The 25,086-nt window shown below is 35.4% G+C and overlaps 1 long non-coding RNA gene across 1 annotated transcript; it reads left to right on the top strand.

The window, feature by feature from the left end:
* Window positions 1-522: 522 nt before the first annotated feature.
* On the top strand, window positions 523-10,202 carry LOC311041376. Its single transcript, XR_014600402.1, has 4 exons — window positions 523-654; window positions 2,197-2,263; window positions 5,881-6,058; window positions 10,075-10,202. It is a non-coding gene; the product is annotated as an uncharacterized lncRNA (long non-coding RNA).
* The last annotated feature ends 14,884 nt before the right edge of the window (window positions 10,203-25,086 follow it).

Here is a 25,086-nt window from a genome sequence, read left to right as displayed (position 1 = left end):
TCTGCTAAATGAATGTAATGTAAAAAATGTAATGTATCTATGTTGAATACACTTATTGTAAGTGGATAAAAGCGTCTGCTAAATGACTGTAATGTAATGTAATGTACACGACTCTGTCCATAACTATTACATTCTCTGTTATCTCTATTTATTTATTTTCATTAGGAATCACACCGGTTAGTTTACACAAGCCTCCTGTCTGGCTCCTCGCCAATACATGTGTCCCAGGCTATGATGTAATTTTTAGTTGATAGAAATATGGTCAACGTTTTCTAAATGTTTACAATATTGTAAAAGGTAAGAATGTATGTGTCATGTTTGGCCTGCTACAGCAACGATAAATACAAATGAAGATGTGAAGAAAATAAACAGTTAATTTCCATATATTTTTTGTAAAGCTACAGGGAGCCACTAGGGATGAACTAAAGAGACACATGTGACTCTTTAGTCTCTGTAGTGAATGTGTAAATATATAATGGTCCTCTACATCATCAAAGTTGCATCACCTCTGATGTATGTGATTGTTTACCTTGTTTGTTTCATCTTCTCTGATCTTACAGGATGTCAGTCATGTATCTGGGCTTTACTCGTCAGGTTGATGGTAACAGTCTCTCACCAGAGGCCGGCCGGGGAGATTCACACAAGGACTGACAGGTGAGACACAGGGTTCAGCTTGAGTTGTACATTGAGTCTAATAAGGAAGTGAGTTCAAGTGACAGTTTATATCAGGGGTATTCAACTAGATTAGGCAGGGGGCCACAACTGCAAAATAATTTGGAGTTGGGGGCCACACAGTGCGCACACGCGCGTGCATGTGTGTGCACAATTTGCGCGCGTGCGCGAAGCGCACGCACGCGAAATTTTTCGGGTCTAATTCGGGTCTAATTCGCTCTAATTCGGGTCTAATTCGGTTCTATTTGACCAATATAAATCAACCTTTTTTCGGGTCTAATTCGGTTCTATTTAAGGTTCTAAGTTAAGTTCCAATGAAAGATGGCCTTTAAAGAACTAATGAAGGATACATAATTTGTACTGTTTTAACTTTGATAACATAAATCAAAGTTCAAATAAATAATAATTATGAAAATTTAAAAAAAAAAAAAAAAAAAAAAATTTTTTTTTTTTTTTTTTTTTTTTTTTTTTTGGAATATGGCCAGGGGCCACAAGGAAGCTCCTCGCGGGCCGCACGTGGCCCGCGGGCCGCCAGTTGAATATCTATGGTTTATATGAACGGCCTGTTTTACCCCTGCTGGTGTCAGGAAGCGGTTGGGTTTTTAGACTTGATTTTTTAGGTCAAAAGGTTTAAAAGTCTTCTTTCAATCATCATGATATGCGTTTTGGTAAATTATGGTCCCATTCATTTCAAAATTGACGATAAAGTAGGCTATGCTCTCTAGATGATTTGATTGACAAGCTACACAACCAATAGCATTCATTCCCCGCCCCCGCTCTTGACTGACAAGCTACCCAACCAATAGCATTCATTTAGGGATTTATTGCCGGATGCTTTTTTGTATATATTAAATATGGCGGATTTCACATGGCTGAAGAATCTGCTTCGTTTACTGTCAGTAGAAACCAATTGTGTCACTTAGTCCATTCATTTTTACAGTCTATGGGTGGGACACATGGGTGGGCTTCAGACAGCCTGTTATAATCCAGAGAGATGAAGGCTGCAGATTCTATCAGTGTTTTCTGGAGAAGCTTTCAAAAGGGTCGACAAGATGGAAACATGTTCATTAAAAATACTACATCTAAGTAGTTTGAACTGATAAGTGTGTCTGCTAAATACTACATCTAAGTAGTTTGAACTGATAAGTGTGTCTGCTAAATGTCTACATTGTAACTTGTTTACTTTGTGAGCATTTAGCTCCTTTGTTGACTCACTAGAGTTCATGTCATCTTCTCTGGTTTTGCATGAGAGCATCTGCTAGGGCAGAATCAATATGGAATCAATACCATGATTATTTATTTCAAACCTATAATGAACCATTAGTATTATAAATCACATATGTAAAAAAACTCTATTAGAATGTCTTCATGTTGATTTGTTAGGTCAGAGGAGAAAAACTAAGAAAAAATAAACTTTAATCTCTCTTATTTGGTTATAAGTGGGTTATTGTTTCTACATATATGTTTTGATATATGTGTGTGTTATTTATCTGCTAAATGTCTACATTATAACGTGTGTTTCAGGAGGTCAGAAGAAGATGGAGGAGGATGAGAAACAGACACACATCCATGATGGAGACACCAGCTTCAGGTTGGAACACAATGGGCCTCATGCAGCAATAAGTTCCTAATGTTTCCTCTTACATTTCTTCCTAAGTGAATTCCTAAGAAAAGTCAAGTCAGATTCATGAAACGTTCTTAAAGGGCAGAATTGTTCATAACTTATGTTCTTATGATGATGAATCCCAATCCTTGTAACTTGAAGGAGTGTGCCAGTTAATCCTAATTACCATAGGAAGCCTCCCCACCAATCCCCATATAAGGCATGACTGCATGGCCCTGCCGACAGTACCTAAACTATAAGTCTAAAGATGTTTGAACACCAGACTCCAAACATGAAAATAAATATATCAATAGTTCTGTGGAGGTACTTCTGAAGTGAACAGCAAATTATTTAATTAATTAATGAATGTATTTTATTATTTCTCTCACATTAATCAACATATCACAACTAGACATCAATGTACATTTCCTGAAATTAGCATGTTATCCATATTTCATGTTCAGTAGTAGCGTTAGTAGTGGATATAAAACATTTTATTACTGAAAGCTGGTGGGTGAATATGGAGGGTCTTTAAGGTAGCAGCTGCTTGGTATGTAATGGGGTGGAAATAGGGGTGTGGTGGGTGACATGGTGGTGCAAGGAGGGGTGTAGGGGGCTTTGTTTGGGGGTATGGGGATGGGTGTGACGGGTGGGTGTAGGGGGGCTTTCAGGTAGGAAGGGGACTGGAAAATGGGGATGTGGCGAATGTCGGGGATATGGGGGTGGGGGTATGGGGGCGGGATGAGGGTGGGTATGGGGCTTGGGTTTCAACTCAACCGGGTCCGTTTGGCTTAGATTGTAATTTCAGACCCGTTGAAAACTCTAAAGCAGTTGTTCTCAAACATTTTCATGTCAAGGACCCCCACATTGACATGCATTTGGCTGCAGACCCCCACCTGAAAATAGTTTCTGCTAGGGAAATGTTTGCAAGATTTATCAAAATGTTTTGAAAATAGCCGATCTACACGCTCAAAATGGCCAGTAATGGGACACGTTGTGAGCTTGTAGATCGGCTATTTTCAAACAAAGTATGAAATAGGGTTAAAGTGATTAAACTTTTCCTTGTTTGCTGTGGACCCCCTGGAACTCCCTCAAGGACCCCTGGGGGTCCCCAGACCACACTTTTGAGAACCTTTTTGGCTCTAAAGTTATGATAAAAATATTATTGTAATTTAAATCCTATATTATACAACTGTAGAATTGAAGATTTTTGCACAAACATGTCACACTTTAGAACTCAAAGGCCAGACTAAGAGTGCTCTTCTGTGTGTGTAGATTGTGTTCTTACCTAAGAACAGATCACAGCTAAGAAAACATTGGAGTATACCAACATCTTCTTAAAAACCTCTTAAGTTGGTTTAAGAAGAAATGTCCTCTTAAGAACGGTTGCTGCATGAGGCCCAATGTTCTCTGAGAGTCTTTTCAGAATCACCTCAGCTCCAGTCAAAGCTCCTGGAACACAAACATCAGCCGTTCATTCTGTTAAAGAAGTTAAATTGTCTCAGGAGAAAAAGCATCATTTTTTATTTGTTTACATAGTAACCTTATTCCTTTGCTTACACGCATGTAGGCCTGTCACAATTACTACATCATCGTCTAATCGCAATTATTTAAAAGAAAAAAAGTTCATATGTATATCCTATATTAAAGTTGGATTAAGGGAGGGCCGGCCGGTGGACCTCATGTCACTATGACTCAGCCATATTACCATATATACCATCTGAGTTGAGGATCAGCTTGGCTTCTTAGGCTGCTGGCAGAGTGTTGGACACCGGAGAACGGTGGCCAACCGTACCCTATCCATTATTACCCTTTTACACACATCCTATCCATAAAGTAACTAGTCCTCCCTGATCTCAGATGTTTGACATTTTATCGGTCAGTAAACAGCCACTGGAGGCTGAGAAACCCTGTTGTCTGTGCTCTAGATACGGTGGCCAACCGTACCGTATCGAGTTTTACCTTTTTCCATGCATCGTATCCAAAAAGTAAAGGTAGTCTTCCCTGCTCCCAGATGTTTGACATTTAAGCTTGTTTCAACTCTTCACTTAAGTGCATTACTTAAGTGAAGAGTTGAAACAAGCTTTTAAATCGCTTTTTTAGCCAGCCTGTGCCATTTTCCCCATGCAGCTGAAACGAGAGCAGTACTGATACTTACTGGACGGAGGTTGACTGGACACAGGCTGAACTAAAACAGTGATTTAAACTCTTGTTTCAATCCGTCGCTTACATTTTCATGACCGCTAACATGTCAAACATCTGAGAGCAGGAAGAAAGACCTTTACCATTTGGATAGGATGTGTGTAAAAAGGTACAAATCTGTACTGTTGGTGGAGGGAGAGGTTCTGATAGGAGCTAAGACGACCACAGACCACAGACCACACCACCAGTATCTACAGCACAGACAAGAGGGTTTATCATCCTCTTCTCATGTCTCTACTACTGTAATGTACTTAATGCCCCCTATACCCGCATATCTGTATAAGTACCTCGAAAAAGTTAGTGACACCCACAGTCACAAAACTAGAGGGAGCGTAAACAATAATCTGGTAACACCCACCCATAAAACAAACATGGGCAAATTCTCCTTCTATAGCACTGCCACCAAGGAATGGAATAGTCTAACCCCATCCCTCAAAAAATGCAGTTCGCTGGGCTCATTCAAAACAGCCCTAAAAACTCATCTTTCTGGAGGCCTAAAGAGGAGCTAGTACCAGTTTCCCTGTAGACAGACGACCCCCCCCCCCTCCCCCTTTTCTTGTACATACTTTTTATTTTATTTTCTAATGTTTTTTTTTTTGTATATATATATTTTTGTACATAATGGTATTTCTTTCCCCCTCTGTATTCTTATGTTGATTATTGAACTGTTTGGTTGCTACTATATATGTCTATGAAATTAATTCAAGGACCCCAATGGAAACAAGCCCGCAAGGACTTTTTTGGCCGGACCTTTTAGACAAAAGTATTATAAATGTAACTGTGTTGTTTTACATTCTTTTTGCCTAATAAAAATTTCAATCAATCAATCAATTCTGTTCTTCATAAGTAAAGCACTGACAGAGTCACACTACAACTTGTTCAGAGTTTTAACTAAAACCAAGATGAGAAAACATATCACTCCAGGTTTTTAGGTTAAACACTGGCTCCTGGTAACTTTTATGATTGTTTTTAAGGCACAATTGTTTAGCACATTCATACCTTTCAGATTGCCTGTCCAAATGGTCTCCTTAGGTGTGCTGACCTCCTCCAAAAATGAATTACAAAAAACATGTTGAAGCAGCTTTCTGCTTGTATGGGCCAACGGCACAATCTCCCATTACATATAAGACCATAGATAGCTTTAAAGACCCACTGTTTCTCTCTTGCTTTTAGTTGATTCCCTTGTATTTGTTTTTTTGTTCTTGATATTTTCCTGTATTGTTTTAATTTGTTCTTCATGTTTTTCATCTTAATGTTTATGTTGTTTAATGTTGTGTTCATTTTATTTTGCTTACATTTCTCTTTTGTTGTTCTTTTTCTATATAAAGCCCTTTGTGCTGCATGTGATGTCATGAAAGGTGCTTCCTGTATACAAATAAACTTTATTATAATTATTTCCACAGACTAGTCAGGTGATGAGGATCCTCCAGACATCACTGTAAAGCAGAGACAGCAGAACTAGCAGCTGCTACAGACCTCTAACACACCACAGATCAACCAGATGAAGAAACAACCTTCTGTACCCGGAGGAGAGACAGTTAGACCACACCGTGTCCACATCCTACAACACATGACTCTGAGGTATACAACCTTATCAACTTGTCCAGCGGGGGGGGGGGGGGGGGGTCTGGACCCAACTAATGATTTAGGGGTTTATCTTTAATGTTGTCACTCAACATAGACTAGGTCAGTTTTCCAAAAATCTTAACCCTGAAGGCAAATTGTGTTAATTTATGGCACACATGTTTTCTAGGGGTATTAAGGTGTGCTGAATCCAAATCTGCTGTGTGCCAAGCTCAAAAATGGCCGCTAAGCCCTCAAAATGGACCATTTAAAGATGGCGGCCACCACTATGCTGAAACATAATAAAACACTATATGTTTGATTAAACAAGGTAGAAAATAGTCTGAAATGTCCTTTTTTATGTTTACATATATAGGGAATACAATGCAATATTCTGATTTAAGATAAATTGTGAAGGAACCACTTTTATATAATTCATATTGTGAAAATTGGCCTCTTTGGTAATGAATAATGTTGTTGTTGTTTTTTTTTGGGGGGGGGGGGGGGGGTTGGTAATGAATAATTGCTTTAAGATGTATAATTGCCTTAATTTGTGTTTCTGACTTGTATTTACTCAGTGTTCTGGCAGGTTTCTTGCAATTGCACGCTTCAATGCACTCCATGCGTACTTTCCTGCAGCCGCAGCGTTGGTTGAGACATCCCTTTGTGCAACTGCATGACGTGATCTCCCTGCATGCTTTTGGCATAGGTGCAGGGAAAGCAGCCGTGGCACCAACTGACCATTTAGGTGCATCGATCCCATTTCGGTCACTGGAGGAAGACCAGGATGTGGCAAGTGAGCTTGGTTCCAGACAAGAGCTTGATAGTGGGAACTCATGATATGAAACTGCTGCATCTGAGATTGGTGGCAGAGTCTCTTGTGCACGACCTATACAAAACAACTTGACTCTTGCTTCATTGCATGTATCAACCGTATATCTTACAGATGAATTTCTCTGTTGACCTCGCTATGTCTACTGTGAGAGGGCCTTTTCCAAGCCCAATGAGACCTGTGTGATGTTGCTGGAACACCTGCCAGGCTGTTTTCTAACTGTGGCCACTGAACTATGACATGCTGTCACCAACACTGTCACAGCCAGTGACAGCATGGAAGGCAAGTAGTGTGTCAACTTGATCAGCAGAAAGCAACATGCAAAGTTCATGTACTGGAAGATACTTCGGCGCCTTTGATGTCCCAGCTTTCATGTAGAGACACTTACATTGCATTCTGAAATAATGTGCCAGAAGTAGAAGAAGCACATCTGTATCACATGCTGACACAACTAGTGTTTCCATTTGAGCATGGATGCAATGCAAAATCAGTTGTGTGTCAGCTTCCTCATGGTCAGCACTTAGAGAAGAGACTTCAAGATCTGGATCCGATGACAAATCCTTCGGCAAACCCCCCTGATACAACTTAGATTATTAGGGCTGTGTTTAATCAGATGGTTTGAAAGCAATTGAGCAAGGTCTTGCTTTATTTTCCTCAAGTGCCATGAAGCTAGAACAGTCTGGTGGAAGAGGAACTGACTTGTTCTCTATTTTACAACGTATTGGTCGGTGGCGCTGCTTGCGTTTAATCCTTGTGCCTGCTTTGATCGTTTCCTCTTGATACCTGTTAAAGACTAACATCAATCCTCTGGCAGTTTTCTCCCATTCTAAACACAGCTCCAGCAAACATGTTGGCATATTCACCAAATGTTCCAGTTTGCTTTCCTAGTGCCATCACGAGTGCTTGGCCATCAATGAGCAGTCAGCTGGAATCATCAAGTGTAGCTTTTGCAGGGGTTTGGACTTGTTCTGTCAGTATGTTTACTAGCACAGATTTGTTTGTGGAATGTAGACTACCATTAGTTGTGGCCAAAGGTAGTGGGATGGTCATAAGTTCATGCGTAAGGATGTTTTCAAGGTTTACCTGGCGCCCTGCTCTGTAAGCAGTAATGAGCATTTGTAGAATGTTCCTATCCACTTTGATAGTGTTTTGCTTTCCCTTGGAAAGTTGCACAACTTCATATAAAGAAGCAAATGTCTTGGCCTTATTCTTTCGAATAGGTGGTTTCAGAGCCAGGTGCTGGTCACTATCTGGAGGCTCACACAGGCGTTTCTCGACAAAGACTTTCATTTGTACTTGTCCAAGTTACATCCTTGTTGATCATGTTTTTCAATGTGTCGCCACCATCTTGAAACACATGCTGTTTCAATGACACAACTATTCTGCCTTCATCAGAGTCGTCTTTTTCTTTTTTTGTGTGTGCACTCATTGTGTGTGTACTCATCATCTTCATTGCCTGATGTCATTCCTAGCAAAGCTGTTGTCTGATAAACTATGTGTGTCCTCAGATTATATGACAATATCCATCTACTCAGTGCAGACCCTATTCTGGTAATACCTACTAAGCCTCCACTCTTCTTTCCTGTAGCATTTAGCCATTCTCTACTTTGGTCCGCTGAGCAAGGTGTTTGTGGCTGATATTTGAGTTAGGCCATCACTTTATACCACAGGCTTGCAATATGCTCTTTCAGCAGTTTCTTCACAAGTATTATGGACTTGGTTACCTTTATATAATGACGCATTTATGTACATCATTATTGGGAACATTTATTGGTGAATAATATTCACCAATAAATGACAATTTTCACAATATATGAGTTTTAAGCAGTTTCCTCACACTTGATTTCAAATCAAAATATTTAATTGGATTCCTCATAAATGAAAAACTAAAAAAAAGAAAATCAATCAAGTTTCTACGTTGTTTAGTCAAAAAGCTGTTTTGTAATATATTCCAGCATAGTGGCGGCCGCCATCTTTAAATGGTCCATTTTGAGGGCTTAGCGGCCATTTTTGAGCTTGGCACACAGCAAATTTGGATTCAGCACACCTTAATACCCCTAGAAAACATGTGTGCCATAAATTAACACGATTTGCCTTCAGCACTTTAAATAAGCACATTTTCTGAAATCCTGCCTAGTCTAACAGTAAACAAACCAACATACAGTATAAGTGTTTACAGGGTTTCTGCACCTTTATATTTAGATTACGTAAGAAAGAGGCAAACATTGTGAAAATAGCAGATCTACAAGCTCACAACGCCTCACACTGCGAGGCTTTGTGAGCTTGTAGATCGGCTATTTTCACAATGTTTATCTGTGGAACGGAGTCAAACTAAGTATAATGCCTACATTTACCAGTTCATATATGATTATTTTATTTTGTGACCAGAGTTTTACACTCCTTTGAAAGGAGATCCTCAGTGAAGTGGGTCTTTTTTTGACCAGAGCCTTTATCTCTCAAGATGAGTTTAACTTTATGTTCACTAACATGTGTCTGCATGGCATTATCTGTCTTATGTTTTATCATTATAAACAATAAACACAACAATATGTATGAATTATGATGTTTATGATCTAAACATATGTTTCTGCTGTTCTATAGACAGCCACCCAGTTGAATAAATCACAGATTGAGGCTTTAAGCTTTGATTCTATGAAATAGCCCTGCTTTATAGAACATTATTCAGAACATAAACTTTAATCTGATCTAAATCACTGACATCACTTCAGTCAGACTGACAACCTGCTCCATTATATGTTGTTAGACTGCCATCTAGTGACCAAACACAGTAATGACCAAAGTACTTTATGCACATCGAACCAGACATGTAGAGAATGTAGACATAATATAATATACACTTTAATAGAGAATGTAGACATAATATAATATACACTTTAATAGAGAATGTTGACATAATATAATATACACTTTAATAGAGAATGTAGACATAATATAATATACACTTTAATAGAGAATGTAGACATAATATAATATACACTTTAATAGAGAATGTAGACATAATATAATATACACTTTAATGATATTAACGTGTATATTATATAGAGATGAGACATTTACATTGTGTTCATATAGAGGTGAGACATTGTAATAGTGACAGAGCTGTCATTCAGGGTAACCAGACAGTCATTCAGTTTAATGTTAATATTTATATATGTCCTCTCTCTCTCCTTATCTCATGCAGGACGTTCCAGACCAGAGCCCTCCAGACCTTCAGGTTCTGTTACGTTGAACCAGTCCAGATCCTGTCCTCCTCTGTCCTCCAGCACCGCCCTGTCTGCAGTGACAACGTGTGAACCTATAGGATACCAGGTAAACATTTACATTACAGTCATTTAGCAGAAGCTTTTATCCAAAGTGACTTACAATAAGTGCATTCAATATACTGTAGGTAGGGAACAAAACTACTAATCAAGAAGTATGAAGTGAATTCTCTTCTAAAACAAGCAACTAATAGTATACCTAGCACTAAGGTAAAAGTGTAATATATCAGATACCTACTTTCTAACAGATGAGACAAAATAGGAAAATCAAATGAGCAAGAGATAAAACAAATAAGTGTATCGAATAAACAAGATCTAATAAAACAATAAAATCAGTGAAATGAAGATGTATAAACTCTGTACCACACCCTGGATTATAAACATGAATGTGTGTTTACTCCTGGACATTCACAGACAGCCATAGACCTGTTTGGAACCTCAGCCTCCATGATGGATCTGAGTTGAGGATCAGCTTCATAGGCTGCTGGCAGAGTGTTGGACACCCTTACCGTACCCATTTATACCCAACACTCCCTGCTGACAGGTTCTGTAGGATTACGTTCACCCTCCCCCGAACACAGGCCAATAGGCTCTATGCACAGCAGACATATGACATTCACAGGTGTTACCAATGATACTAATGAAGGCTCTGGTCAAACAGAGTCAGGGTGCTGACTCACTGGAAACACTCTGCTACACCAGTGGGTCTAAAATGTGGGGTCCAGGGACCCTCATGGTTCCTTAAGGGGTTTCCAAATAGTCCCTTACAGGTTTGTAACTCTGAGAGTGTACAAATGGACCCGTAAGGTTCCATTTGTACACTCAGAGTTCTGGGGGTCGTGGATATTGAAACATCAGAGAAACACTGTGCTCCACTAAATGGAACAGAGCCTTCATTAGAACCACTGTGTTACACTAAATGGAACAGAGCCTTCATTAGAACCACTGTGCTACACTAAATGGAACAGAGCCTTCATTAGAACCACTGTGTTACACTAAATGGAACAGAGCCTTCATTAGTATCATTGGTAACACCTGTGAAGGAAGTGATAATATGGCTGCTGTGCATAGAGCCTATTGTGCTCGTGTTGGCGCTGGACAAAACCGGATGCACCATGGGGGTGGATTCAAACCCACCCCGGAGTTGGGCCGGCACTTTTCCACTGCTGCACCCCAGAGCCTGTTGCAGCATTTGTGACAATAATGCCTAATATATAATGTAATGTAATGTATCACTAGCCTTTTGATGAACGTCTACCTTTACTTACCTTTGTCTAGAGATAACAGAGGGTGTACTGTATAATTAAATGTACTTAAACCCCCGAGTCCCACAGATGTGTCTGGAACAACCTCCCCTTACATATATGACAGACAACGACCAAAGATAGATTTAAAAACAAGCTCAAGACTCACTGTTTCACTCTTGTTTTTAGTCAATTCCATTGTATTTGTTGTTTTGTTGTTGTTATTTTCCTGTATTGTTTTAATTCGATCTTTGTCTCCTTTTAATGTGTTCTTCATCATGTTTTTCATCTGAATGTTTGTGTTTTTTAATGTTGTGTTCATTTTATTTTGCTTGCATGTCTCTTGTGTTGTTCTTTTTCTATATAAAGCCCTTTGTGCTGCATGTGATGTGATGAAAGGTGCTTCCTGTATACTAATACACTTTATTATTATTATTATTTCCACAGACTAGTCAGGTGATGAGGATCCACCAGACATCAGTGTAAAGCAGAGACAGCAGAACTAGCAGCTGCTACAGACCTCTAACACACCACAGATCAACCAGATGAAGAAACAACCCTCTGTACCCAGAGAGGAGAGACAGCTAGACCACACCGTGTCCACATCCTACAACACATGAGCTCTGAGGTATACAACTTAATCCAGTGGTTCCCAAACTGGGGGTCTGTACACCCAGGGGACCCAACTAATGATTTAGGAGGTTATCTTTAATGTGCAACATATAGTTTTCTCACTCAACAGTAAACAAACAAGTGTTTACAGGGTATCTGCATGTTTATATTTAAATCACGTAAGAAAGAGGCAAATGTTGTGAAAATAGTAATGTATCTACAAGCTCTACTACAAGCTCACAACGTGATGCAGTGTGATGTGTAGTTAGTGAGTAAATGTGGCACAATATTTGGAATGGAATTATACCATTCTATGCTTTATTTTTGCTACACTCTTTGGGCATTGCACATAGGAGTAAGAGACTCATTATTCCGCTGAATGATTGTTATATAGGCCTGGAAATTGGGTTAGGGGCTTCCAGGCCTATATAACAATCATTCAGCGCAATAATGAGTCTCTTACTCCTATGTGCAATGCCCAAAGAGTAATTCTCATTCATACTTTGGCTTTTCAAAAATAGCAAATCTACAAGTCTGCAAGTTGAATAAATCACAGATTGAGGCTTTAAACTTAGATGTGATGAAATCTCCCTGCAGAGCCATCAGGGTTTATTATAGAAGATGATTCTGAACATTTATTTTATTGTTACATAAACTTTAATCTGATCTAAATCACTGAAATCACTTCAGTCAGAGTGAGGACTTGGTCCATTATATGTTGTTAGACCGCCATCTAGTGACCAAACACAGTAATGACCTAAGTACCTTATCCACATAGTGAATGTAGACATAATATAATATACACTTTAATGATATTAAAGTGTATATTATATAGAGATGAGACATTTACATTGTGTTCATATAGAGGAGAGACATTTACATTGTGTTCATATAGAGATGAGACATTTACATTGTGTTCATATAGAGATGAGACATTTACATTGTGTTCATATAGAGATGAGACATTTACATTGTGTTCATATAGAGGAGAGACATTTACATTGTGTTCATATAGAGATGAGACATTTACATTGTGTTCATATAGAGGAGAGACATTTACATTGTGTTCATATAGAGATGAGACATTTACATTGTGTTCATATAGAGGAGAGACATTTACATTGTGTTCATATAGAGGAGAGACATTTACATTGTGTTCATATAGAGGAGAGACATTTACATTGTGTTCATATAGAGATGAGACATTTACATTGTGTTCATATAGAGGAGAGACATTTACATTGTGTTCATATAGAGGAGAGACATTTACATTGTGTTCATATAGAGGAGAGACATTTACATTGTGTTCATATAGAGATGAGACATTTACATTGTGTTCATATAGAGGAGAGACATTTACATTGTGTTCATATAGAGATGAGACATTTACATTGTGTTCATATAGAGATGAGACATTTACATTGTGTTCATATAGAGGAGAGACATTTACATTGTGTTCATATAGAGATGAGACATTTACATTGTGTTCATATAGAGATGAGACATTTACATTGTGTTCATATAGAGATGAGACATTTACATTGTGTTCATATAGAGGAGAGACATTTACATTGTGTTCATATAGAGGTGAGACATTTACATTGTGTTCATATAGAGATGAGACATTTACATTGTGTTCATATAGAGATGAGACATTTACATTGTGTTCATATAGAGGAGAGACATTTACATTGTGTTCATATAGAGATGAGACATTTACATTGTGTTCATATAGAGGAGAGACATTTACATTGTGTTCATATAGAGGAGAGACATTTACATTGTGTTCATATAGAGGAGAGACATTTACATTGTGTTCATATAGAGGAGAGACATTTACATTGTGTTCATATAGAGATGAGACATTTACATTGTGTTCATATAGAGGAGAGACATTTACATTGTGTTCATATAGAGATGAGACATTTACATTGTGTTCATATAGAGGAGAGACATTTACATTGTGTTCATATAGAGATGAGACATTTACATTGTGTTCATATAGAGGAGAGACATTTACATTGTGTTCATATAGAGATGAGACATTTACATTGTGTTCATATAGAGGAGAGACATTTACATTGTGTTCATATAGAGGAGAGACATTTACATTGTGTTCATATAGAGATGAGACATTTACATTGTGTTCATATAGAGATGAGACATTTACATTGTGTTCATATAGAGGAGAGACATTTACATTGTGTTCATATAGAGGAGAGACATTTACATTGTGTTCATATAGAGATGAGACATTTACATTGTGTTCATATAGAGATGAGACATTTACATTGTGTTCATATAGAGATGAGACATTTACATTGTGTTCATATAGAGATGAGACATTTACATTGTGTTCATATAGAGGAGAGACATTTACATTGTGTTCATATAGAGGAGAGACATTTACATTGTGTTCATATAGAGGAGAGACATTTACATTGTGTTCATATAGAGATGAGAGACATTTACATTGTGTTCATATAGAGATGAGAGACATTTACATTGTGTTCATATAGAGGTGAGACATTTACATTGTGTTCATATAGAGATGAGACATTTACATTGTGTTCATATAGAGATGAGACATTTACATTGTGTTCATATAGAGATGAGACATTTACATTGTGTTCATATAGAGATGAGACATTTACATTGTGTTCATATAGAGGAGAGACATTTACATTGTGTTCATATAGAGGAGAGACATTTACATTGTGTTCATATAGAGGAGAGACATTTACATTGTGTTCATATAGAGATGAGACATTTACATTGTGTTCATATAGAGATGAGACATTTACATTGTGTTCATATAGAGGAGAGACATTTACATTGTGTTCATATAGAGATGAGACATTTACATTGTGTTCATATAGAGGAGAGACATTTACATTGTGTTCATATAGAGATGAGACATTTACATTGTGTTCATATAGAGATGAGACATTTACATTGTGTTCATATAGAGATGAGACATTTACATTGTGTTCATATAGAGATGAGACATTTACATTGTGTTCATATAGAGGAGAGACATTTACATTGTGTTCATATAGAGGAGAGACATTTACATTGTGTTCATATAGAGGTGAGACATTTACATTGTGTTCATATAGAGGAGAGACATTTACATTGTGTTCATATAGAGATGAGACATTTACATTGTGTTCATATAGAGATGAGACATTTACATTGTGTTCATATAGAGGAGAGACATTTACATTGTGTTCATATAGAGATGAGACATTTACATTGTGTTCATATAGAGGAGAGACATTTACATTGTGTTCATATAGAGGAGAGACATTTACATTGTGTTCATATAGAGATGAGACATTTACATTGTGTTCATATAGAGGAGAGACATTTACATTGTGTTCATATAGAGGAGAGACATTTACATTGTGTTCATATAGAGGAGAGACATTTACATTGTGTTCATATAGAGATGAGACATTTACATTGTGTTCATATAGAGATGAGACATTTACATTGTGTTCATATAGAGGAGAGACATTTACATTGTGTTCATATAGAGATGAGACATTTACATTGTGTTCATATAGAGGAGAGACATTTACATTGTGTTCATATAGAGGAGAGACATTTACATTGTGTTCATATAGAGATGAGACATTTACATTGTGTTCATATAGAGATGAGACATTTACATTGTGTTCATATAGAGGAGAGACATTTACATTGTGTTCATATAGAGATGAGACATTTACATTGTGTTCATATAGAGATGAGACATTTACATTGTGTTCATATAGAGGAGAGACATTTACATTGTGTTCATATAGAGATGAGACATTTACATTGTGTTCATATAGAGGAGAGACATTTACATTGTGTTCATATAGAGGTGAGACATTTACATTGTGTTCATATAGAGGAGAGACATTTACATTGTGTTCATATAGAGATGAGACATTTACATTGTGTTCATATAGAGGAGAGACATTTACATTGTGTTCATATAGAGATGAGACATTTACATTGTGTTCATATAGAGGAGAGACATTTACATTGTGTTCATATAGAGGAGAGACATTTACATTGTGTTCATATAGAGGAGAGACATTTACATTGTGTTCATATAGAGGAGAGACATTTACATTGTGTTCATATAGAGATGAGACATTTACATTGTGTTCATATAGAGATGAGACATTTACATTGTGTTCATATAGAGGTGAGACATTTACATTGTGTTCATATAGAGATGAGACATTTACATTGTGTTCATATAGAGATGAGACATTTACATTGTGTTCATATAGAGATGAGACATTTACATTGTGTTCATATAGAGATGAGACATTTACATTGTGTTCATATAGAGATGAGACATTTACATTGTGTTCATATAGAGGTGAGACATTTACATTGTGTTCATATAGAGATGAGACATTTACATTGTGTTCATATAGAGATGAGACATTTACATTGTGTTCATATAGAGGAGAGACATTTACATTGTGTTCATATAGAGATGAGACATTTACATTGTGTTCATATAGAGATGAGACATTTACATTGTGTTCATATAGAGATGAGACATTTACATTGTGTTCATATAGAGGAGAGACATTTACATTGTGTTCATATAGAGATGAGACATTTACATTGTGTTCATATAGAGGAGAGACATTTACATTGTGTTCATATAGAGATGAGACATTTACATTGTGTTCATATAGAGATGAGACATTTACATTGTGTTCATATAGAGGAGAGACATTTACATTGTGTTCATATAGAGGAGAGACATTTACATTGTGTTCATATAGAGATGAGACATTTACATTGTGTTCATATAGAGGAGAGACATTTACATTGTGTTCATATAGAGATGAGACATTTACATTGTGTTCATATAGAGGAGAGACATTTACATTGTGTTCATATAGAGGAGAGACATTTACATTGTGTTCATATAGAGGAGAGACATTTACATTGTGTTCATATAGAGGAGAGACATTTACATTGTGTTCATATAGAGATGAGACATTTACATTGTGTTCATATAGAGATGAGACATTTACATTGTGTTCATATAGAGGAGAGACATTTACATTGTGTTCATATAGAGATGAGACATTTACATTGTGTTCATATAGAGGAGAGACATTTACATTGTGTTCATATAGAGGAGAGACATTTACATTGTGTTCATATAGAGGAGAGACATTTACATTGTGTTCATATAGAGGAGAGACATTTACATTGTGTTCATATAGAGGAGAGACATTTACATTGTGTTCATATAGAGATGAGACATTTACATTGTGTTCATATAGAGATGAGACATTTACATTGTGTTCATATAGAGGAGAGACATTTACATTGTGTTCATATAGAGGAGAGACATTTACATTGTGTTCATATAGAGGAGAGACATTTACATTGTGTTCATATAGAGGAGAGACATTTACATTGTGTTCATATAGAGGAGAGACATTTACATTGTGTTCATATAGAGATGAGACATTTACATTGTGTTCATATAGAGATGAGACATTTACATTGTGTTCATATAGAGATGAGACATTTACATTGTGTTCATATAGAGATGAGACATTTACATTGTGTTCATATAGAGATGAGACATTTACATTGTGTTCATATAGAGGAGAGACATTTACATTGTGTTCATATAGAGGAGAGACATTTACATTGTGTTCATATAGAGATGAGACATTTACATTGTGTTCAGATAGAGGAGAGACATTTACATTGTGTTCATATAGAGATGAGACATTTACATTGTGTTCATATAGAGATGAGACATTTACATTGTGTTCATATAGAGATGAGACATTTACATTGTGTTCATATAGAGGAGAGACATTTACATTGTGTTCATATAGAGATGAGACATTTACATTGTGTTCATATAGAGATGAGACATTTACATTGTGTTCATATAGAGATGAGACATTTACATTGTGTTCATATAGAGGAGAGACATTTACATTGTGTTCAGATAGAGGAGAGACATTTACATTGTGTTCATATAGAGATGAGACATTTACATTGTGTTCATATAGAGGAGAGACATTTACATTGTGTTCATATAGAGGAGAGACATTTACATTGTGTTCATATAGAGGAGAGACATTTACATTGTGTTCATATAGAGGAGAGACATTTACATTGTGTTCATATAGAGATGAGACATTTACATTGTGTTCATATAGAGGAGAGACATTTACATTGTGTTCATATAGAGGAGAGACATTTACATTGTGTTCATATAGAGGAGAGACATTTACATTGTGTTCATATAGAGATGAGACATTTACATTGTGTTCATATAGAGATGAGACATTTACATTGTGTTCATATAGAGATGAGACATTTACATTGTGTTCATATAGAGATGAGACATTTACATTGTGTTCATATAGAGATGAGACATTTACATTGTGTTCATATAGAGATGAGACATTTACATTGTGTTCATATAGAGATGAGACATTTACATTGTGTTCATATAGAGATGAGACATTTACATTGTGTTCATATAGAGATGAGACATTTACATTGTGTTCATATAGAGATGAGACATTTACATTGTGTTCATATAGAGATGAGACATTTACATTGTGTTCATATAGAGGAGAGACATTTACATTGTGTTCATATAGAGATGAGACATTTACATTGTGTTCATATAGAGGTGAGACATTTACATTGTGTTCATATAGAGATGAGACATTTACATTGTGTTCATATAGAGGTGAGACATTTACATTGTGTTCATATAGAGATGAGACATTTACATTGTGTTCATATAGAGATGAGACATTTACATTGTGTTCATATAGAGATGAGACATTTACATTGTGTTCATATAGAGATGAGACATTTACATTGTGTTCATATAGAGATGAGACATTTACATTGTGTTCATATAGAGGAGAGACATTTACATTGTGTTCATATAGAGGAGAGACATTTACATTGTGTTCATATAGAGGTGAGACATTTACATTGTGTTCATATAGAGGAGAGACATTTACATTGTGTTCATATAGAGATGAGACATTTACATTGTGTTCATATAGAGATGAGACATTTACATTGTGTTCATATAGAGGAGAGACATTTACATTGTGTTCATATAGAGATGAGACATTTACATTGTGTTCATATAGAGGAGAGACATTTACATTGTGTTCATATAGAGGAGAGACATTTACATTGTGTTCATATAGAGATGAGACATTTACATTGTGTTCATATAGAGGAGAGACATTTACATTGTGTTCATATAGAGGAGAGACATTTACATTGTGTTCATATAGAGGAGAGACATTTACATTGTGTTCATATAGAGATGAGACATTTACATTGTGTTCATATAGAGATGAGACATTTACATTGTGTTCATATAGAGGAGAGACATTTACATTGTGTTCATATAGAGATGAGACATTTACATTGTGTTCATATAGAGGAGAGACATTTACATTGTGTTCATATAGAGGAGAGACATTTACATTGTGTTCATATAGAGATGAGACATTTACATTGTGTTCATATAGAGATGAGACATTTACATTGTGTTCATATAGAGGAGAGACATTTACATTGTGTTCATATAGAGATGAGACATTTACATTGTGTTCATATAGAGATGAGACATTTACATTGTGTTCATATAGAGGAGAGACATTTACATTGTGTTCATATAGAGATGAGACATTTACATTGTGTTCATATAGAGGAGAGACATTTACATTGTGTTCATATAGAGGTGAGACATTTACATTGTGTTCATATAGAGGAGAGACATTTACATTGTGTTCATATAGAGATGAGACATTTACATTGTGTTCATATAGAGGAGAGACATTTACATTGTGTTCATATAGAGATGAGACATTTACATTGTGTTCATATAGAGGAGAGACATTTACATTGTGTTCATATAGAGGAGAGACATTTACATTGTGTTCATATAGAGGAGAGACATTTACATTGTGTTCATATAGAGATGAGACATTTACATTGTGTTCATATAGAGATGAGACATTTACATTGTGTTCATATAGAGGTGAGACATTTACATTGTGTTCATATAGAGATGAGACATTTACATTGTGTTCATATAGAGATGAGACATTTACATTGTGTTCATATAGAGATGAGACATTTACATTGTGTTCATATAGAGATGAGACATTTACATTGTGTTCATATAGAGGTGAGACATTTACATTGTGTTCATATAGAGATGAGACATTTACATTGTGTTCATATAGAGATGAGACATTTACATTGTGTTCATATAGAGGAGAGACATTTACATTGTGTTCATATAGAGATGAGACATTTACATTGTGTTCATATAGAGATGAGACATTTACATTGTGTTCATATAGAGATGAGACATTTACATTGTGTTCATATAGAGGAGAGACATTTACATTGTGTTCATATAGAGATGAGACATTTACATTGTGTTCATATAGAGATGAGACATTTACATTGTGTTCATATAGAGGAGAGACATTTACATTGTGTTCATATAGAGATGAGACATTTACATTGTGTTCATATAGAGATGAGACATTTACATTGTGTTCATATAGAGGAGAGACATTTACATTGTGTTCATATAGAGGAGAGACATTTACATTGTGTTCATATAGAGATGAGACATTTACATTGTGTTCATATAGAGGAGAGACATTTACATTGTGTTCATATAGAGATGAGACATTTACATTGTGTTCATATAGAGGAGAGACATTTACATTGTGTTCATATAGAGGAGAGACATTTACATTGTGTTCATATAGAGGAGAGACATTTACATTGTGTTCATATAGAGGAGAGACATTTACATTGTGTTCATATAGAGATGAGACATTTACATTGTGTTCATATAGAGATGAGACATTTACATTGTGTTCATATAGAGGAGAGACATTTACATTGTGTTCATATAGAGGAGAGACATTTACATTGTGTTCATATAGAGGAGAGACATTTACATTGTGTTCATATAGAGGAGAGACATTTACATTGTGTTCATATAGAGGAGAGACATTTACATTGTGTTCATATAGAGGAGAGACATTTACATTGTGTTCATATAGAGATGAGACATTTACATTGTGTTCATATAGAGGAGAGACATTTACATTGTGTTCATATAGAGATGAGACATTTACATTGTGTTCATATAGAGATGAGACATTTACATTGTGTTCATATAGAGGAGAGACATTTACATTGTGTTCATATAGAGGAGAGACATTTACATTGTGTTCATATAGAGGAGAGACATTTACATTGTGTTCATATAGAGGAGAGACATTTACATTGTGTTCATATAGAGGAGAGACATTTACATTGTGTTCATATAGAGATGAGACATTTACATTGTGTTCATATAGAGATGAGACATTTACATTGTGTTCATATAGAGATGAGACATTTACATTGTGTTCATATAGAGATGAGACATTTACATTGTGTTCATATAGAGATGAGACATTTACATTGTGTTCATATAGAGGAGAGACATTTACATTGTGTTCATATAGAGGAGAGACATTTACATTGTGTTCATATAGAGGAGAGACATTTACATTGTGTTCATATAGAGGAGAGACATTTACATTGTGTTCATATAGAGATGAGACATTTACATTGTGTTCATATAGAGATGAGACATTTACATTGTGTTCATATAGAGATGAGACATTTACATTGTGTTCATATAGAGATGAGACATTTACATTGTGTTCATATAGAGATGAGACATTTACATTGTGTTCATATAGAGATGAGACATTTACATTGTGTTCATATAGAGGAGAGACATTTACATTGTGTTCATATAGAGATGAGACATTTACATTGTGTTCATATAGAGATGAGACATTTACATTGTGTTCATATAGAGATGAGACATTTACATTGTGTTCATATAGAGGAGAGACATTTACATTGTGTTCATATAGAGGAGAGACATTTACATTGTGTTCATATAGAGATGAGACATTTACATTGTGTTCATATAGAGGAGAGACATTTACATTGTGTTCATATAGAGGATGAGACATTTACATTGTGTTCATATAGAGGAGAGACATTTACATTGTGTTCATATAGAGGAGAGACATTTACATTGTGTTCATATAGAGATGAGACATTTACATTGTGTTCATATAGAGAGAGACATTTACATTGTGTTCATATAGAGGATGAGACATTTACATTGTGTTCATATAGAGGAGAGACATTTACATTGTGTTCATATAGAGATGAGACATTTACATTGTGTTCATATAGAGATGAGACATTTACATTGTGTTCATATAGAGATGAGACATTTACATTGTGTTCATATAGAGATGAGACATTTACATTGTGTTCATATAGAGATGAGACATTTACATTGTGTTCATATAGAGATGAGACATTTACATTGTGTTCATATAGAGATGAGACATTTACATTGTGTTCATATAGAGATGAGACATTTACATTGTGTTCATATAGAGGATGAGACATTTACATTGTGTTCATATAGAGATGAGACATTTACATTGTGTTCATATAGAGGAGAGACATTTACATTGTGTTCATATAGAGATGAGACATTTACATTGTGTTCATATAGAGATGAGACATTTACATTGTGTTCATATAGAGGAGAGACATTTACATTGTGTTCATATAGAGATGAGACATTTACATTGTGTTCATATAGAGATGAGACATTTACATTGTGTTCATATAGAGGAGAGACATTTACATTGTGTTCATATAGAGATGAGACATTTACATTGTGTTCATATAGAGATGAGACATTTACATTGTGTTCATATAGAGATGAGACATTTACATTGTGTTCATATAGAGATGAGACATTTACATTGTGTTCATATAGAGATGAGACATTTACATTGTGTTCATATAGAGGAGAGACATTTACATTGTGTTCATATAGAGATGAGACATTTACATTGTGTTCATATAGAGATGAGACATTTACATTGTGTTCATATAGAGATGAGACATTTACATTGTGTTCATATAGAGATGAGACATTTACATTGTGTTCATATAGAGGAGAGACATTTACATTGTGTTCATATAGAGATGAGACATTTACATTGTGTTCATATAGAGGAGAGACATTTACATTGTGTTCATATAGAGGATGAGACATTTACATTGTGTTCATATAGAGGAGAGACATTTACATTGTGTTCATATAGAGATGAGACATTTACATTGTGTTCATATAGAGGAGAGACATTTACATTGTGTTCATATAGAGGAGAGACATTTACATTGTGTTCATATAGAGATGAGACATTTACATTGTGTTCATATAGAGATGAGACATTTACATTGTGTTCATATAGAGGAGAGACATTTACATTGTGTTCATATAGAGATGAGACATTTACATTGTGTTCATATAGAGATGAGACATTTACATTGTGTTCATATAGAGATGAGACATTTACATTGTGTTCATATAGAGATGAGACATTTACATTGTGTTCATATAGAGATGAGACATTTACATTGTGTTCATATAGAGATGAGACATTTACATTGTGTTCATATAGAGGAGAGACATTTACATTGTGTTCATATAGAGATGAGACATTTACATTGTGTTCATATAGAGGAGAGACATTTACATTGTGTTCATATAGAGATGAGACATTTACATTGTGTTCATATAGAGATGAGACATTTACATTGTGTTCATATAGAGATGAGACATTTACATTGTGTTCATATAGAGGAGAGACATTTACATTGTGTTCATATAGAGATGAGACATTTACATTGTGTTCATATAGAGATGAGACATTTACATTGTGTTCATATAGAGATGAGACATTTACATTGTGTTCATATAGAGGAGAGACATTTACATTGTGTTCATATAGAGATGAGACATTTACATTGTGTTCATATAGAGGATGAGACATTTACATTGTGTTCATATAGAGATGAGACATTTACATTGTGTTCATATAGAGATGAGACATTTACATTGTGTTCATATAGAGATGAGACATTTACATTGTGTTCATATAGAGGAGAGACATTTACATTGTGTTCATATAGAGATGAGACATTTACATTGTGTTCATATAGAGATGAGACATTTACATTGTGTTCATATAGAGATGAGACATTTACATTGTGTTCATATAGAGATGAGACATTTACATTGTGTTCATATAGAGATGAGACATTTACATTGTGTTCATATAGAGATGAGACATTTACATTGTGTTCATATATAGAGATGAGACATTTACATTGTGTTCATATAGAGGAGAGACATTTACATTGTGTTCATATAGAGATGAGACATTTACATTGTGTTCATATAGATGAGAGACATTTACATTGTGTTCATATAGAGATGAGACATTTACATTGTGTTCATATAGAGGAGAGACATTTACATTGTGTTCATATAGAGGAGAGACATTTACATTGTGTTCATATAGAGGAGAGACATTTACATTGTGTTCATATAGAGATGAGACATTTACATTGTGTTCATATAGAGGATGAGACATTTACATTGTGTTCATATAGAGGAGAGACATTTACATTGTGTTCATATAGAGATGAGACATTTACATTGTGTTCATATAGAGATGAGACATTTACATTGTGTTCATATAGAGATGAGACATTTACATTGTGTTCATATAGAGATGAGACATTTACATTGTGTTCATATAGAGTGAGAGACATTTACATTGTGTTCATATAGAGATGAGACATTTACATTGTGTTCATATAGAGGAGAGACATTTACATTGTGTTCATATAGAGGAGAGACATTTACATTGTGTTCATATAGAGATGAGACATTTACATTGTGTTCATATAGAGATGAGACATTTACATTGTGTTCATATAGAGGAGAGACATTTACATTGTGTTCATATAGAGTAGAGACATTTACATTGTGTTCATATAGAGATGAGACATTTACATTGTGTTCATATAGAGGAGAGACATTTACATTGTGTTCATATAGAGGAGAGACATTTACATTGT

This window comes from Gymnoscopelus microlampas (assembly GCF_963454915.1).
Source record: "Gymnoscopelus microlampas genome assembly, contig: SCAFFOLD_75, whole genome shotgun sequence".
Lineage (NCBI taxonomy): Eukaryota > Metazoa > Chordata > Actinopteri > Myctophiformes > Myctophidae > Gymnoscopelus > Gymnoscopelus microlampas.
The sequence above is the reverse complement of the archived record's forward strand: the minus strand, read 5'-3'. Positions and strand labels throughout refer to the sequence as shown.